At 40.6% G+C, this 6795-nt stretch overlaps 1 non-coding gene across 1 annotated transcript; it reads right to left on the minus strand.

Moving 5' to 3' along the window:
- Positions 1-6447: 6447 nt before the first annotated feature.
- LOC138382293 (U6atac minor spliceosomal RNA) lies at positions 6448-6573 on the minus strand. Its single transcript, XR_011233381.1, has one exon. It is a non-coding gene; the product is annotated as a U6atac minor spliceosomal RNA (small nuclear RNA).
- Positions 6574-6795: the final 222 nt, after the last annotated feature.

A 6795-nucleotide genomic window follows, 5' to 3' on the forward strand; every position in this document is an offset into this window, starting at 1 on the left:
TTTTTATTACAAAATACCAAGAGAGTCTATCTGCCCTTGTCATTTCTCAGCTAATCACAAAGATGACATTCTGATTCTGGTAACAGTGTGCCAGGAAAACCAGGAGTACAGAAATCACAGGCTCTGACCAAAGTAAGGCACGCAGGGTCTTAAACATAGGTGCTCAAAAAATATCTGTTAAATGAATAAATGGATGTTCTTGAGAGTTCCGTTTACTACTGGGGAAAAGGGTTTAGTGATAATATAGCTGAGAATTTAAAAGCAATATTGGGATAATTAACCACAGTATATACCTACAGAGGTTGCTGAAGATTGGATGAATTAATATACGTGAAAATGTCCGGTAAAACTTTAAAGCCCTATACCCACGTTAATTATTATCATTATATTGTATATAAGCATTGTGGATAACTAGTCTTTCCAGAAAGAGTGTAAGATTAGGAGTCAGATGATCTGCTCCCCGCAACCACCCTTAATTGTGTGAGCTTGGGAAAGATGCTCAGAGTTGCTCTCTGAGACTTATTTGTCTCATCTGTAAAGTGGGAATATTAACATTGTTATTTTCCTTCCACATAGAGCTCAGAGAGTTGTTGTGAAATGCTTTGAAAGTTGTAAAACATGGTTGTAGATGTTGATTTTTGTTTGGGTGATTAGTATGCCATGATCCCATGGACAGAATGTCAATAGGATACACACTATTACCCCAGGAGTGACAATAAATGTGAGAAGGTACACTTCTCAGAAAGCATATCCATCTGGGGCCAAGGCATATATGGTTGTTGAAGCTGTAGACTAAAGGGTAGGTACTACAGTCTGGCTGCGAAAGTGCAATGTTCCAGCCACCAAGCCTGACATAATAAATGTGTGGACAACTCCTAATTTTAGGGATCAGGAAACCACTCTCCCAAACAGCTCTTTCCATGACTTCTAATGGGTAGCAAAACAGGGAAATTTGCATTCCCCAATGGGCTTAACAGTAACAACACTGGACAGAGAATGGAGGCCCAATCATACTTTCTGACTGTGTGATCACAGACAGATCATTTATCATTGCTTAGCTGGAAAAAGAGAATAATGAAATCTACTCTGCAGGACTTTCAGGAGGCCAAAAGAAGTTTGTATATGTAACGTCGTTTTGTAGACTGCAAAGCACTACACAAATACGAGTGTTAGTAATCTTCCCAGGCACAGAGGGAGATGCTACCGAGCAGTCAAATTTCCTCACATATAAATAGCAGAAGTGGAGAGAGAGAACAAAGAAAGAAAAAAAAAGGTCTGAATAATTCACATACTGGAATAACAACCTTCCGAATCATATAGACATGGCTAGGCTGGGTCCAATGTAGAGCCCTGGTGGCAACTTCAGTGGCTGGAAAATGTAGCCTTCGAGGAAAAGCTGAAGGGGCCATTTCCTCTGCAGAAAAGTCAGGTGAGAGGGAACCTATGATCTCCAAGTATACACAGGACAACCCTGGGAAATGTGGCGAGCGGCTGTGCACCATTTCCACAGGGAAAGGGACTCACAGGTGGCTGGTGAGGCTTTGTTTGGGTTGGTAGAATGGGAGATTTCTGTACCATAGAGAATGGGGCTGGCCAAAGCCAGTGCCAGAGCTGCCGTGATCTGGTTCCGTCCTCAGCCGACAGCCCCTTGCAGACCCAGCCTAGAAGGGGAGACAGCACCATGAGGTTAGTCAAGTTGAGCAAACACAGGCTGGCCCCTAAGTGAAAGCTTTTCCTTCGTGAGATGGAGCTAAAAGGTGGCCCTGGGACACAGACCTTACTTTGACAGGTAGCTCACCCCAGACCTGAACTGTACTTTAATCCCTAAAGCAGTTCCCTGGGAAAATTTACTACAGCCTGACATAACCCTAAATACAAACAAAATTCTCAGATAGCCATTACCATTCATTCATTCATTCATCCATCCATCTCTTATCTATTGATAGTTACACACTGGCAGAAACCAGGGTGAACATTAAGTTCGTAAGGAAGTTCGCTGAGGAAAGACAGGCGTTCAGCCCGTGAATAACTGTGGTGTGAAGCAGAGGGGGACAGAAGTATGAAGAACGAGCCATGGAGGTTCAGGGCAGGGAGCCACCTCTCCTGACTCCAGAGAGGGGGGTAATATCGTAGAAGTGGCATTTAGGTCAGGGACTGAGGACGGGCAGCTTTGGGCAGGGGAGTGGCTGGCAGGAAGGGTGTTTGGGGCAGTGGGTATAGCAGGCATCTTTGTGTGGAAGTCAGTATTTGATTTTTTATTACTCAGTTTTCATTGTGTCTTTAACCAAAGCATAGTCTTCTTAAGAATAGTAATTGAACTTTATGCATCTTCTATGATCTGTGCAGCTCCCAGCACGGTGTTCCATCCATATCTATGGAATGAGTGTCTCATCCTGCCCCTCTTTCCTGCTTCTCTTACACAATTTCTCCTCTGAGACACTGCTCTAACCAAACCTTTCCTCTAGGCTTTGTATGTTCAAATTATATCAATCTTGTGAGGCCACCTTCCCTTTTTATCTTGGAGAGAAAGGACTCCACCTCTTTCCAACTCCCATTTGTAAAACTGAAGCACATAAAATTATTTCTGTAGATCAAAATTGGCTAAATATTGACTACTTATATTTTATATGGTTCAACCTAATATACTTTTTTTTTTTTTTTTTGAGAGACAAAGTCTCACTTTGGTGCCTGGGCTATTGTACAGTGGCATCATCATAGCTCACTGCAACCTCAAACTCAAACGTAGGCTAGGTGCGGTGGCTCATGCTTGTAATCCTAGCACTCTGGGAGGCTGACAGCAGGTGGATTGTTTGAGCTCAGGAGTTCGAGACTAGCCTGAGCAAGAGCGAGTCCCTGTCTCTACTAAAAAATAGAAAGAAATTAGCTGGACAACTAAAAATATGCAGAAAAAATTAGCTGGGCATGGTGGTGCATGCTTGTAGTCCCAGCTACTCAGGAGGCTGAGGCAGGAGGAGTGCTTGAGCCCAGGAGTTTGAGGTTGCTGTGAGCTAGGCTGACACCCAGGCAACAGAGTGAGACCCTGTCTCAAAAACAAAACAAACAAACAAACAAACAAAAAACCAACTCAAATGTAAGCCCCATGAGGGCAGGAACTGTGCTCTCTTATTCTTTGCTGTATCCCTAGCTCCTAGCATACCGCATGGTACATGGCAGGTGCTCAGTGTTTGTTTAATGAATGAATGAATGCCTTTTCCATAACTAGATTAAATAGATTTGATCTAGTTATGGGAATGGGGTGAGTCTCTCCTAGTCTTGCTTTTCTCAGCTCTAAAAGCCAAGTGAAGTACACTAGGTCAGTGGTTCCCCAAATCACTGGTTCTCCAGAATCACCTGTGGAGTGCTAAAAACACAGATTCCAAGGATGACTCCAGACCAGTGGAATCACAGTAGTGGGGAAGGGCCCAGAAATCTGTGAGTATCTTTGCCTTCAAAGATAAGTCTTCAGTAAGCCATTGAAACAGCTATCAAACCTACACCTGGGAACCACCAAACTCCACGAAGCCCCTTGCTCCCTGCCAGGTTCCCAGTGCCTAGCACCTGACAAACAGCAATGATCACTTGTTAATGCATCCTGGAGATCTTCTTCCATTTCTGAGGGCACCTTAAGCTGCTAAGGCCCATTAGGCTACCTGAAAGAGATCTCAGATGGATTGACCTTGAGAGTTTTCCAGGGTTCCCTTGGGCTCCCAAACTCAAGATGCTTGTATATTTGTGGCAGTGTGTAACAAGCCACGTCACTGGGTAATTTAACCTCTCTGAACCTCAGATTCTTTTGTGAAATAAGGGCATTAGATTAAGTGATGACTAGGGTCCCATGAGACTTGATCTTGTTTTCCATAATGACTCTAACACTTAATAATTGTGTGACTTTGGGTAAATGACTTAATGTGTTGTCGAAATACCTGTAATCCCACCCTTCCACCATTTGCCACTGACTGTAAGCCCCATGAGGGCAAAAACCTTACCTATCCCATTGCATCTATCTCTAATACTTAGTGCTTGGCATATAGTAGTCATTCAACAAATCATTTTTGGGATACATTATACCTTTTTTTTTAATGCAATGAGAAGGTAGAAGCTAGTTTAGTTGATTAAAAATTGTATATATCAGCCTGAGCTCAATACACTGCTAGTGGAAGTATAAACTCATACAACCATTTTCCCCCCTTGTTATTTTTGTTTATTTTTTTAGGGAAAGGGTCTTGCTCAGTCGCCCAACCTGGAGTGCAATGGTGCAATCATGGCTCACTGTTACCTCCAAATTCTGGGCTCAAGTGATGATCCCACCTCAGTCTTCTGAGTAGCTAGGACTATAGGCATGTGCCACCACACCTGGCTAATTTTTAAATTTTTTTGTAGATGGGTCTTGCTATGTTGCCCAGGCTGGTCTTGAATTCCTGGCCTCAAGTGATCCTCCTCCTCAGCCTCCCAAAGTGCTGAGATTACAGGCATGAGCCACTGTGCTCAGCCACCTCCTTTCTAAAAAAACAAATTTATTGAGGTATAATTCACATACCATAAAATTAGCCCATTTAAAGTGTTACAATTTGGTGTTTTTAGTATATTCACAGAGTGGGGCAACCATCACCACTATCTAATTCCAAATCATTTTCATCACCTCCTGCCCCCAAAATCACATGCCCATTAGCAGTCACTTCCCATATCCCCCTCCTCCCAACCCCTGGTGATTACTGATCTACTTTCTGTTTCGGTGGATTTACCTGTTCTGGATACATCATATAAATGGAATCATAATATTTGGCCCTTTGTGTCTGGCCTCGTTCACTTACCATGTTTTCATGCTTCATTCATGTTGTAGAGTATGTCAGTATTTCATTATTTTTCATGGAAAATAATATTCCATTGTATGGAAATGCCACATTTTAGTTATCTGTTTATCAGTTGATAGATATTTGAATTGTTTTCATTTTTTCTCCGTTATAAACAATGCTAACTATGAACATTTGTGTAAAAGTTTTTGTGTAACCACAGGTTTTTAATCCTTTCAGCTAAATACCTAGGAATAGTCTATGATAACTCTGAGTTTGACTTTTTGAAGAACTGTCAAAACTATCAAGCTGTTTTCCAAAGTGTCTACTCTATTTTACATACCCACCAACAATGTACGAAGGTTTTAATTTCTCCACATCCTTACCAACACTTGTTACTGTCTTGTCCGTCTTTTTTATTTTAGTCATCCTAGTGGACGAGAGGTAGTATTATTACATTATTGGTTCGATCTGCATTTCTTTAATGACTAATGACATTGAGCATCTTTTCATGAGCTTCTTGGCCATTTGTATATATTCTTTTGAGAAATATCTATCCAAATCATTTGCCCATTTTCTTTTTTTCAGATTTTTAACTTCATTTGGCACTGTGGTATTTAGTTTATAGGGAGGCTTGACTTCATTCAAGACAACTCAGTGCTCTCTTAGGCTTTTATCCTAGTAAGAGCTTTAACTTTTCACCTTCAGGCTGGGCATGGTGATATGAGCCTGCACTGGGGAGTATGAGGAGGGAGGATGGCTTGAGCCTGCAGTGAGCTCTGATCATACCACTGCACTCCAGCCTGGGTGACAGAACAAGACCCTGTCTCAAGAAAAATAATTTTTTTCACTTTCAAAATATTTATTTTGTCATATTTTCCAGACTGCAGTCCTTGATGGTGCAGTCAGGAGTGAAACTTCCTGTCTTCTCTCTGTTTTTCATTAGTATCATTACATCATCACAAACCAGTGCTTTACTCTTTCTTATTCGTTTTCCTTTATAAACTTGAGCTCATTCTCAGCCCATTCTTTCCCGTTGGCCCATTTAAAAATTGGATTATTAGTCTTTTTATTGTTGCATTTTAAGAGTTCTTTATATATTCTGGACAGTCCCTTATCAGATATATGATTTGCAAATATTTTCTCCCATTCCATGGGTTGCCTTTCTTGACAGTGTTCTTCAAAGCACGAAAGTGTTAAATTGGATTAAGTCCAGCCCTCTATTGGATTAAAATAAATTGGATTAAGTTCAATTTATTTTTTTTTTAAATCTGTTTGTGCTTTTATATCCAAGAAACCATTTCTTTCTTTTCTTTCTTTTTTTGAGACAAATTCTCACTCTGTTGCCCAGGCTAGAGTGCCATGACATCAGCTTAGCTCACAGCAACCTCAAACTCCTGGGCTCAAATGATCCTCCTGCCTCAGCTTCCGGAGTAGCTGGGACTACAGGCACTCACCACAAGAGTTTTATTTTATTAATTTTGTTTGTTTGTGTTTTGTTTATTTTTTTTGTTTTGTTTTTTTTTCTTCTAAGAGTTTTAAAGCTTTAGTTTTCATATTTAGGTTTACAATTCACTTAATTGAGTTAATATTTCTATATTATATGGTATAAAGTAGGGCCACACTTCTTCTTCTTCTTCTTTTTTTTTTCTTTTTTGAAAAATGGTGGTTATATGATGCCTAAGTAGGTGGCAATGCCTAAACCATATGTGTGCTGTCAGGCTCCAGGGCCTCTTCCATCCATGTTAAGGAGGTGCTAACCTTCTCTCTTTTCATACAATGCATTTAAAAAAATATCTTTTATAGTAAATTTAGCACACATATAGGAAAGTAGACAAAGTAAGAATGTATAGTTAAATAAATTATAATAAAGGAATACCCTGTAACCAACACCCAGGTCAAGAAACAACACTGTCAGCATTCCACTTCTCAATCAATACTCCTTCCTCCTCTATAAAGTATCTATCTGCTACTCTTTACGGCAAACTCTTCTCTGCTTTTCCTA

This window comes from Eulemur rufifrons, chromosome 3 (assembly GCF_041146395.1).
Source record: "Eulemur rufifrons isolate Redbay chromosome 3, OSU_ERuf_1, whole genome shotgun sequence".
In the NCBI taxonomy this organism is placed as follows: domain Eukaryota; kingdom Metazoa; phylum Chordata; class Mammalia; order Primates; family Lemuridae; genus Eulemur; species Eulemur rufifrons.